This window comes from Tupaia chinensis, unplaced genomic scaffold, assembly GCF_000334495.1.
Source record: "Tupaia chinensis unplaced genomic scaffold, TupChi_1.0 Scaffold000077_1, whole genome shotgun sequence".
NCBI classification, from domain to species: domain Eukaryota; kingdom Metazoa; phylum Chordata; class Mammalia; order Scandentia; family Tupaiidae; genus Tupaia; species Tupaia belangeri.
In genome coordinates, this window is record NW_006159538.1 from 5,132,490 (window position 1) to 5,143,410 (window position 10,921).

The following is a 10,921-nucleotide window of genomic DNA, read 5'->3' on the forward strand; positions in this document are numbered from 1 at the left end:
AGGGGAGGGGAGGGGAGGAGAGGGGAAGGGAGGGAAGAAAAGAAGAGAAAAGAAAGAAAAGCATGCCCGGTGCATGTGTATATGTGCCCACAGCCCTGAAAGGAGAAACAGAGGAGAAGGGATTGCAGTGTGGCCAGCCCCCATGGGGAGAGGTGCTTTCTTACTTTTTCTTTCTTTCTCCAGCAAGCATAAACTCCCTCTAGAAAATTTAAAAAAGAAAAAAGGGGCCCTAGTGAAAGCCTGCTGTCCCTCTTGCCCTTCACTGTCACTGTCACTGTCACACCCATTGTGACAGCTAGATGGGGCTGTGGTAAGACCTTGTGAAGGCCCCGGATGTCACTCAGGTCGCAGCTTTCGATGGTGTGGCTTAGTGACCGGTATTGCTCGGGAAAGCACCAACTCCTGCTTACGCTGTGGAGGAGCTGAAGGCTTACAGATCCCCTTCTCATAGCCCCTGGGTGCCACCTCTGCATCCCCACAGCCTACAGAAGCTGGCCCTGAGCACAGCACAAGCTCCGAAGGGGCTTTCCTCCCCCTGCTTGAGAGCCCGGGGAGATGGTGCCTGCCTTCACGTTTGCTGAGGGCCTGAGTGGTGAGCTAGTCTGTGCAGATGGCATGGCCTTTCAGTCCCTGTCCCCTCTGCAAGTCCCCCTGGGCCCTCCAATGGTCACTCTGACTCCCCACTTTGTGGGGAGTTTAGTCACCTTGTTTGCAACAGACTCACTTCACCAAGTGAGACCAGATACTCTGAGCATTTTTCCAGCCTCTAGAGAAGCGAGGGCAATGGGGACATGGAGAAATCAAGATGCTCTCAATCTGGTTAAAGAGCCAGTGCTTAAAAACACATGTGACAGCATGATCAGTACAGCAAGCTGCGGCATGCGTACCATTGGGCCGGCAGGGCATGCAGGGTGCGGGGTGGGGTCCGTAAGCTGGTGAGCGGCAGAGCGGTGGAGCCAGTACGGGGCGACTCCAGCAGGTGGCAGTCAAGTGTCTCGAGGAGCAAGTGCTTTCTTCCCTGGTGTGGGGCATGTATAAGGCACAGGACCAGAATGGAGGAGATGATTTGCTATAGGCTGGTGTTGGGGGAGAAGGGACCAGGGAAGACATGGGACTTAAATTAGGTATGGCAGGAGTCTGGCTGGTGGGCTGCATGGCCCGGTGGGAGGATGTGAACAGAGGAGAGCAGGTGACAGCCGTCTTTCGGCCAGAAAGGCAGTGGTGGTAGGGGCTGGGAAGAGCCTCGCCTGCAGCGTTGGTGTCCTCAAGCCCACTGGAGGCCCCAGATGCCTGGAGACTTGCAATCAACCCCAAGTCAAGAAGGCTGCATTTGGAGCTGCGGGGTTTGGCTAGCCATGGAGGAGGCCTCACAGGGGCAGGAGCTGAGTCTGGGGCACTTCCCGAATCAAAACAAGGTCAGTCGTTGGTGGGAGTGACCCCCGAGACTGTCGGCAGAGGAGAGTGCTCCGAATTTCAGCCTTGGACAGTTACTGAGGGTTGTTACAGGGTTCTGAGGAGTCGGGACTAGGAGTCAGCCATGCAGTACGGCAATGAGAACCAGCCCCTCCCCACTGGGCCCTCTGGGCGGGCTCTTGGTCCAGCTAAGGATGCAGAGGCCACTGATGGGCAGGGACAGTGGCCCAGTTCCAACAGCTGTCCAGGTCGAGTCGGACCAGGATGTGGAGCGCAGCAGGCAGCATGGTCAGGACTGAAGCGGCTCAGAGGTGAGCAGGTTAAGACTCCTCTCGCTCTCTCTCTCTCTCTCTTTTTTTTTTTTGAGAGGTTTTTGCTATAGGGCACATGCGCTCACCAGAAAGACAGTGAGAAATCACCCCCGGGGGGGGATGGCCACGGCCGAGGAGTCGGGACTAGGAGTCAGCCATGCAGTACGGCAATGAGAACCAGCCCCTCCCCACTGGGCCCTCTGGGCGGGCTCTTGGTCCAGCTAAGGATGCAGAGGCCACTGATGGGCAGGGACAGTGGCCCAGTTCCAACAGCTGTCCAGGTCGAGTCGGACCAGGATGTGGAGCGCAGCAGGCAGCATGGTCAGGACTGAAGCGGCTCAGAGGTGAGCAGGTTAAGACTCCTCTCGCTCTCTCTCTCTCTCTCTTTTTTTTTTTTGAGAGGTTTTTGCTATAGGGCACATGCGCTCACCCGAAAGACAGTGAGAAATCACCCCCGGGGGGGGATGGCCACGCCTCAATCCCTTCTCCTCCTTTCTCCTCTCAGGATCTTGGGTACGCACGCTCACACGTGCCTGGTTTGAGTTTAAGCCGCCGGGTCTGGGACTCGAACTACAGTCGACTACATGGGAGTCTGGTGACATAGCCATTATGCCAACTACTGGTCCCAATAGGTCTGATTAAAAAAAAGACTGCAGATGATGTGGGGGGTCTCAGGAGCCACCATGCCCCTTAAAATACGAACTATTTGAAAAAGGGACGGTATTACTTAGTGCTTTGAGTGTCCTAGACCTTGCAAAAGCATGTTCTCTGGTGGCAGATAGTGGCCAGGTTCAAGTCCCGATTCTGCCACATGTTAGTGCCTGGGGCCTGGATCTCAGGTCAGACAGGCGTGTGACAATGGGCACAACACCCAGCCTCTGCGTGTCACGGCTTCCTGCCCTGTAAGCTGAGGAGGACGACCGCACTGCCGTGGTTGTGGGGGACATTAATGAGACCTTGGAGTGCTCACCATGGCGTCTCTGTAAGCGTCAGCTATTCTCGTGTTCTCACTGACCATCACGTCACATTAGATGGCTCATGGGATCACCCCCCAGTTCCCTGATGAGAAAACCAAGTGTGAGAGGCTGGCCGACTGGCGCACGGCTCGTGACCTTCTAGGAAGGCAGATTTAAACCCAGGTCAGTCCTACCTGACCCTTCCTACCCTGAACTAGGATGTGCATGCGAAATAAGAAATGGGCACTTCCGGAACACAAACGGATTTTTTAAAACTTCTTCAAAGCAGAACTTACCTAAGGTCCGCCCCCGCATTCAGAGAGGACACAGGACACGCCGACAGCCCGAGGAGGGTCGATGCACACGGAGCCGGGCTCAAGGACCAGCCAAGACGGCACACGCTGCCTGACTCCTGTTTCTTTTTGATGATTTTGTTTGTTCAGTATTTTTTATTTTTTAAGAATTACTTTATTTAACTTTATTTATTTACTTACTTATTTTTTAACTTGGCCAGAGAAAGGTAGAGAAAGACAGAGGGAGAGAAAGCCAGCCGCCAGGTCTAGGACTTGAACTGAAGCCGACCACGTGGGAGTCCACTGGCCCTAACCACCATGCCACCTGCTGGCCCCTTGTTCACTTTTTTATATCACCAGAGGTGCATGTGCTCATCGGGGGTGGGGGACAAAAGCATCCTCAACAGAACGCGGTTGCACACGATCCCTTCTCCTCCATTCCACCCTCTCATCAGGATTTTGGGCTTGTGCACACACGTGCCTAGCATTTTTTTTTAAGTTTTATTTATTTATGTATTTTTTTATTTTGGCCAAAGAGGGACAGAGAGATAGAGAGGGAGAAAACAAGCCTCCAGGTCCGGGACTTGAACTGCAGTCAGCCATGTGCTAGTACAGCATCCTTAACCACCACGCTACCTGCCGGCCCCACAGCATGTTTTTTTCAAGCTGCCAGAGCTGGGATTCAAACTCCAGTGGGCCATGTAGGATCTGGCTCCCTATGCTCGGAGCCTGACCACTGCATCATGGACCAGTGTTGTGGGCTTTTGTTTTAAAAGGCTACGAAATAAGGGAAGAGAGGCTGGTCCTGAAGACCCAGGGAAAGACGCTTCACCGAAACACCTACTGCTGGCCCGGGGAAACGTCGGCATCTCGTCCTAAAGGAAACAAAAGAACACACTGTGGTTTTCGGTGGAGGGAGAGCAGAGCCATGACGGGCACCTGGAAGGTACTGAAGCCTCTGGTTGGGGCTGCTGGTGGCGGGGTAGATGCAGGGAGGCTGAGTCCCAGACCTGGGGGCTTAAACTCATTCCTGGTGCATGTGCGTGCGTGCCCGAGATCCTGAGAGGAGAATGGAGGAGAAGGGACTGCAGTGTGGCCGTCCTCCGGGATGTCTCTCTCTGTCTCTCTGGTGAGCACAAGCGCCCTACAGCACAAAGTTCTCAGAAAAAGCACAGGCACATTCCTGCCCTGGGGACGTGCCAAGTACTCGCACTTCCCGGGAACCTGAAGGGCACTCCACAGAGGAGAAATGGCTACTGTGCCTTTCTGCAGCAGCAAACAGCAAGGCCAACTACAAAATGTGGGGTGGGACCTGAGGGCAGGCCCAAAAGGGCGTGGGTGTCTGCAGGATCGATCCCGAGCTGGCCGCCCATTCGTGGGCTTCCTGGCACCTCCGCACAGGAGCAGAGGACGTGGCCGAGGAGTCTTCCCCAGGCACTGGACCAGCAGGAGGCAGGGGTAGGGGGACAAGAGGGGATTCTGGGTGCATGAAGAGAGGCAGGGCTGCGTGGTGATCAACGCAGGGCCTCTTGGGTTCAAGTCCCAGCACAGACACTTAGAGGCTGAGTGTCCTGGCCTCAGCTCCTCCGTTTGTAGAAGAGGGAGGCTTTGCCCTTACTAGGTCCTGTGCAGGCTGACAGTCTAAAACGAGAAAAAAAACTTTTTAAAACATTTTGTATTGCTAGAGGACACGTGCACTCAGCAGAAATACAGAGAGAAAATGAAGCACCCCCAATGGGGAATGGTCACCCCCATAATCGCTGCTCCTCCACCTCTCCACCCTGTTGGGACCTTGGGCAGGCACACAAGCCCCCGGGTCCAGGATTTCAGACCGTGGCCGGTCATACCAAATCCAGCTCCCTTACCCACCTGCCCACTGGCTGGCCTAAGAAAAGCACCGAGCGTGCTCAGTAGTCTCGGCTAAGCCGTGGGCACCAAAACGGATGCCTTCATGCTGGCTGGAAAAGGACGGGCAGGAGGCCGTGGGAAAGTTTGTGTCCAAAGAAGCAAACTCAGATTCGAAGTCTTAGGGACGAAGGAGCCCAGGGATGGTGATGGGAGAGGAGAGGACATGAAGGACCTGAAAGGGGATGAGGTCGAGGCGGTGAGGAAGAAGGAGTCGTTGAGGGTGGCTGTGGGGAAAGGCTGGAGGGCACCCCAGGTCAGCACTCTGTAGCTGGAGGGATAGAAGGACAGAGGGACGCAGACAATCTGAGTGGTGAGAGGGATTTTACCAGCACACCCCACACCAGTCTGCCTCACTAAAGCACAGAGCTGACCCCCTGTGGAGAGCTGGCACGAGGACAATGGGCCAGTGAGGTGAGCAGGGGTGAATTACAGGCGTTAGAGCTTCTAGGGAGATGAGAGGGTGAGAGGAAGGGACAGTGATTTCCCTGCAGAGATGGCGCCACAGCGGGGAAGAGGGCCCAGCTGGCAGACAGTGGCTGCCGAGGACCGGTCTGCACGGGGTGATGGGTGACACAGCAGGGCCCACTAAGGGGACTAGGGCAGGTCTTATGCCCCACCCAGCACAGCCTCTGGCTGACAGGTAGCGGGGCCTCAGAGGGCCACTGCCACCCTAAGCCGTGCAGCAATCCGTCTAACGCTTTATGGAGCGCTCAAACATGCCAGGTCTAGTAACCGCGAGGGTGGAAGAATTGGTAAATTGAGCAAATTTCCACCACAAACTGCCATGTGGCGGCCAAGTTCCAGCTCGAGGCAATGTTGTAGTAGTGAAGACACTGAGTGTGCTGGCCCGCGCTCACTCATCTCTCCACCGACCTGCACTCAGGGTCCAGTGCCAGGCACTGTTCCCCAGGGCAGCGCTGGGTGGGGGAGAGGAAGGTCCTCATTCCCATCGCATACACCTGCTGGTGAGGAGGGCAGGCAGGCGGTGTCGGATGTTGAGCGCTAGGGGGCGCTGGAGGGAAGCAGACACAGGAGGAGGCCAGCTGCAGGAGTTGGGCGGTCAGCAGGGCTCCTGGGAGGAGAGGGGAAGAGGTGGGAGGGTGACCCAGAGAACAGCCAAAGCTGAGAGTGGCGAGGAGCCACTCGTGTACTCGAAGACACAGCCAGAGAAGACAGAGGTGCAGGCAGGGGGCCAGGGTGGGTACCAGGCTGAACCGGGTAAGGGCCCTGGCTTTGACTCAGAGAAATGAGGAGTGATGTGATCCCCTTAGGTTTTAGTCTGCCTGCACTGGTAAGAGAGCGAGTGAGTGTGCACTCATGCATGCGTGTGTGTGCATGCATGCATGTGTACACACATGCGTGTACTTGTAGGAGCAGAGGGCGCGTGTGCAGACAAGCTAGGAGACAATGCCATCAGCCTGGGGAAGAGATGACACACTCAGCCGTTGGTGCCAAGAGTGGAGGGGGTGCCACGTGGCTGAATTCTAGACACTTCCAGGGGCTGGGCAGTGTGAGAGGAGTCTGCAGGGGGCCGTGGTGCCATGATGGAAAGGGGATACAGAGCATTTGTTCTCAGAAGGAACAGCTAACAGGGCTGCCGACTGCCTGAATGTGGGCGTGACTCCCAGTCTGCCCCAGCAAATGGTGCCAGGGGTGAAACTCCACCCCGGCCCCACTTGCCTGGCACGTGCCTTGGGTGAGAGCTGGGGGGGGCACCTCTCTGTCACCCCCCCCCCATCCAGGGCAGAAGTCACTGGGACACGCTGATTGAGGGCTGCCTGTGAGATACCCCAGATCCACCCCAGACCGCACGCTGCTGAGTGGAGCAGACACAGGGCAGAGGCCACCTCCCTGCCTTCCTGGGACAGTCCCTTCCACTGACTGAGCCTCAGCCATGTGCCCAGGGTACTGCCAGCCCTGCCACACCGCATTCGGTCCTCACAATGACCTTCGGCATCAGGCGTGGTCACCCACATGGTGTTGACAACACTCGAAGTCAAAGCTAGGGGAAGCCTCTTATCTGAGGTCTCCTGGCTGAGGAGGGAACGTGCAGGGCCTGGGACCGACATGCCTGACCGCAGAGCTAGGGCTCTGTTGTCTCAGTGACTCAGCAGGTAAAGCGGAAGCCCTGCCCAAGCGGGAGAAAGAACGAGGGCAGCGCCGGCCCGCTCACCCCCGTCTCCCCGGCAGAGCCCGGTGCCACAGCAGCCCCAAGGACACCAGCCAGCAGACTCAGGGGACGGCAGTCCGTTTACCAGGTCAGCTAATGGCCACCCAGATGACCTCTCTGTTTCCACTCTGAACAACTGAGAACCTGAAATGCACTGTCCCCTGCCCATCTGGCCAGCACTGCTCGGGAGAGGACGCGATCTTGTGGTGACGCTCTGGGCCTCCCTGGCCCCCCGAGCCGAGATGTTGGTCTTAACATGCCCTGACCCTGGGAATAACCTTACGGGTCCCTCTGAACCTAAACAGAACCAGCTTGCCTCTTTCCTACATGAGCAATAAAATTGACAAAACAACAACAAACCAAACGCTTTGTTGATTTCGGTTTCGTATTTCTGAGCCGTGGGTGCCGCAAGTGCGTTTTAGATGTCTAAATCTGGGCAAGCGCGAGTTTTACAGCTCGAGGGAATTTTCCTGCGGAAACATCCAGCACAGGAATCACGACAGAAATAGCACACAAAGACGGTAGTGGCAGGAACCACACACCGTGCCCACCACGCCCGTCGGTGCCGTTCCCTTTAGATCGGCAAGATCTAGTTCTCAGAGCCTGCCAAGCTGCCCCAGTCCCTCCGCTCACCAGTGACAATGCCAGGACTCCAACCCTGCTCGGGCTGACCCCAAAGCTCTGTGACAGACGAAGGATAGGATCCTTCCTGAGTCAGAACGAAACCAAGGCAAACCCAGACAAAACCACCTGTAAACCAACAAAAAGGCAACCAGGTCAGTGGGGAGAAATCCTGACAGACACGAGGTCAATAAAAATATAGACATGCTCGACCTGTCACTGACAGCACTACAGTAAATAATGAGGTGCCCCTTTCACACTCACATGAGCGAAGATTCTAAAGACGCCACCAGTATGAGCTAAGGCGTGGTAAAAGGCAAGTGAAAACATCATAAATCAGAACATAATGCTTTTTTGTAGGTTTTTTTTTCCCATAGGGTGCATATGCTTGCTGGAGAGAGACAGAGGAAAGAAACGTGAGAAATTGCCCATCCCTTCTCCTCCACTCTCCTCCTGGGATTTTGGGCATGCACGCACATGAGCCTGGCATGATTTCCAAGCTGCCAGGACCAGAACCGAACCACGGTCAGCCATGTGGGAATCCAGTGCTTTAACCACCATGCTGCCACCTGGACCCAGAATATAATCTTTTTGGAGGAGATTTGACGTTATGTATCAAATGCTTTAAAAATATTCCTACATTTGGGAAAAGTTATTTCATGTCTAATTAAGCTGATTTTTTGCCTAAGGATATCATCTGAATCATACTCATTTAATAGAGATATATAAATCAATCACTGAATAGACAGGGATTTCTTACAGCATTATGAAAAAGGGTAATCAAAACATCTAAAGCTTCTACTAGACAGAATTGGTTAAGTAAATCGGTTAAGTATTGAAGTGGCAATATTAACCATTCAAATGTACCTAAAGGTGTCTATCAACATAGGACTCCTGCTAAATTAAGTTAAAAATGGTACAAAATTATACATATGCTATTTCTCAACCTCATTGATATATAAAAGAAAAGATGAAGCAAAATTCACCAGAATTGTAAGTCTATTCTCTCCACCCACCAAAATGGGTCATTATTGTTCATTTCTCAATTTTCCATTTTTTTCACACTGAACATGAATTATTAATATAATAAAATTGAATAAATAAAAAAGACAAAGAAAACAAACCAAAATGTTAACAGTAGCTGTCTTTGGGGGCTGAGATCCAGAACGCTGACTTACGTGGGGGCTGATTTTCCTTTTTATAAAATCTACATGAGGACTTTTAAAAACATATTTATGTATAGGTGGGAGGGATGAACAAACAGATGGCAAAGATGAAAAAAGACGCTGATGGAAACTATGTTTCAGTTTAAGACTGTATATTTTCTAAAAGGGGCTGGGGCAACATTGAAACACCTGATGCACTGTGATGATGCATGGGATTGAAAGTTTGAACTCTGGGCCAGCTCCTTGGCACAACGGTACCACTACCACGCTGCTCAAGAGGAGCCAGATCTCATATGGTAATGCTGGTTCGAATCCCCGGTCAGCCTGAAACACAATGGGCACATGCGAAGTACCCAAAATCTGATAGACTAAGGACTGGAGGAACGGAATGACCAGATCTTGTGGCAGGTTCCGGACTCACTCCTCTCACCCTCCTCTCACCTGCTCTACCATGAATAAAGAAAAGAAAAGAATTCTACTTCCACTACTTTTACTTACATATTAGATCATTGGGAAAGTCACGATACATTTTTGCATAGAAAATATATCATGACTTTACTGATGACCTAATAAAAGGATGTTTTTAAGAGAAATGACACCATTCTCTCTCTCTCTTTCTCTCTCTCTCAAGTCACCGGGTCCTGGACTCGAACTGCAGTTGACTACATGGGAGTCCAGTGACATAGCCATTATGCCAACTGCTGGTCCCTCTCCAGCTAATTTATAAGTACACAAATTCTCTCTATCTCTCTCCTTCTTCTCCCTCTTACTTTCAATAATGCAATATAAATACTTCTAAAATATCTTTCACTTTCTTGACATGCAACTTATAATAACAAAACCTGCCAACACTTACAATTTTAAAAATAATAGCCTAATAGTAACACAAAAGAGACAGAAAATAAAGTTAATACAATAAAGTCATATTGGGGTAGGTGCAGTTAACAACAGGAGACATCATAAACATATGATGCTTCTTACATGTGTAAATCTCACCTACTCGGTGATTGGGCTCCTAGAAAATTCCAGAAAGGTTGAGTGACCCTTATCTGAAACATTTGGGAGCACAGTGTTTTGAATTTCAAATGTGTTTGGATTTTGGAATATTTTCATATGCAGAATGAGAGATCTTGGGGAATGAACCCAAGTTTAAACATGAAATTCATTTATATTTCATATAGACCTCATACACATACCCTGAATGCAATTTTATACACTATTTCTATACTGCAGAGGTTGGTTGTGACTACATGAGGTCAGGTGTGGAATTTTGCCCTTATGGTGTCAATTCAGTGCAAGAAAAGTTTTAAATTGGGGAGCATTTCAGATCTCAAATTTTTGGATTAGGGATGCTCAACCTGCATTATGTGAAAATCATGCAAAAGTTATTTGTGTTTATGAAAAATGGAGTTCGATTCCAGGTTCGGATGACGACAAAGAGAGCTTGGCCAATGGGAATGCCCCTCAGCATCAGGCAGTGGTGTGGACCTTGGACAGTCCCTTGCTCCCTCTGCCTCCCTCCCTCCCACCCGGTAAAAGCGTTGTCACTGTGACAGCCACGCACAGTTCCAAGACATCCTACAGGGGGCGCCAGGCACCTGCTCAGAATCTGCTTCGTCCCGCTTTTCTACAGCCAAAAAGGAGCAGGGAGGTTGATAGCCCCCCAGCTACAGAAAAGCAGTGGCAGGCAGGACTGGGGAAGGGGAGGGAGCTGGTGGTGCAGGAGAGGAACATATTACTCTCAGGTTTGTGTTCACTTACGGCTATAATCTGCCTGGTCCTTGGTTGTGCCCATGAAGGCGCTTATCTCACCCTCTGCCGACCTTGCAAGTTAGGACTGTCGTCATCGCACTTTGTGGGTGAGGACACCACATTTCAGGTAAGTCACTGTTCATGGCTCCACTTCTGGTGACGGCAGAATCCGATTCTGTCCACTACTGTTTCTGTTGCTTCAAGCCTCAGTGTCTACACAGTAGTGACTGGAATGTGTGACCTGAAGAGCAACCTGCAAAGAGACGGTGCAGGCCCAGCTCGCTTGGCCCTTCTGGCCCCGTCAGTGTGTGACTGTCAGTGTGTGGTCGGA

General features: G+C 52.1%; 1 protein-coding gene across 15 annotated transcripts in view; it reads right to left on the reverse strand.

Moving 5' to 3' along the window:
- Positions 1-10,921, reverse strand: part of BMAL1 (basic helix-loop-helix ARNT like 1) — an 81,343-nt gene that overhangs the window by 42,822 nt on the left and 27,600 nt on the right. Inside the window, exon 1 of one of the 15 annotated variants that reach the window (XM_027768718.1) lies at positions 2,977-2,994. The exons of the other annotated variants lie outside the window; for them this stretch is intronic. The gene's annotated coding sequence lies outside the window, so the exon portion shown is untranslated. Of the gene's footprint in view, positions 1-2,976; positions 2,995-10,921 lie in introns of those variants that run through there. 15 annotated transcript variants of the gene reach the window in all.